Below are 1,050 nucleotides of genomic sequence, written 5' to 3' on the forward strand. Positions count from 1 at the left end.
ACTGCAACCTCTGCCTCCCAGGTTCAAGTGATTCTCCTATCTCAGTCTCCTGAGTAGCTGGGACTACAGGCGCCCACCACCATGCCCGGCTAATTTTTGTATTTTTAGTAGACACGGGGTTTCACCATATTGGCCAGGCTGGTCTCAAACTTCTGACCTTGTGATCTGCCCACCTCAGCCTCCCAAAGTGCTGGGATTACAGACATGAGCCACTGCGCCCAGCCTATTTATTTTTTGGGATGGAGGGCACTGGCATGATCACAGCTCACTGCAGCCTTGACCTCTTAGGCTCAAGTGATCCTCCCACCTCAGCCTCCTGAGTAGCTGGGACCACAGGTGTGCACTACCATGGCCAGATAATTTTAAAATTTTATTTATTGATTTATTTAGAGACAGCGTCTCACTCTGTTGCTCAGGCTTGAGTGCAGTGGCCAGATAATGGCTCACTGCAGCCTCAATCTCCTGGGCCCAAATGATCCTCCCATTTCATCTTCCCAAGTAGCTGGGACTACAGGCATGTGCCATCACCCCCAGCTAATTTTTTTTTACTTTTTGTAGAGATGGGGTTTCGCTGTGTTGTCCAGGCTGGTCTTGAACTCCTAGGTTGAAGCGGTTAGCCTGCCTTGGCCTCCCAAAGTGCTGGGATTACAGGCATGAAGCTCTGCGCCTGGCCATAATTTTTTCATTTTTTGTAGAAATGAGGCCTTACTATGTTGCCTAGGCTAACAATCAACTCTCAGGCTCAAGCAATCCTTACACATCAGCCTTCTGATGTGCTGGAATTACAGGCGTGAACCACCCCACTTGGCCTAGAAATGTTTTATTCATATAAAAAATGTAGGCCAGATGTAGTGGCTCATGCCTGTAATCCCAGGCATAAAATATATATGTGTGTGTGTGTGTGAGTCTGAGTATATCCATGTTTTAATTTTTTTTAATTAATTTTTTTTTGTGATGGAGTTTTGCACTTATCTCCCATGCTGTAGTGCAGTAGCACGATCTTGGCTCATTGCAACCTTCACTTCCTGAGTTTGAGTGATTCTCCTGCCT

The sequence above is a fragment of the Mandrillus leucophaeus genome, unplaced genomic scaffold (assembly GCF_000951045.1).
Source record: "Mandrillus leucophaeus isolate KB7577 unplaced genomic scaffold, Mleu.le_1.0 Scaffold335, whole genome shotgun sequence".
NCBI classification, from domain to species: Eukaryota; Metazoa; Chordata; class Mammalia; order Primates; family Cercopithecidae; genus Mandrillus; species Mandrillus leucophaeus.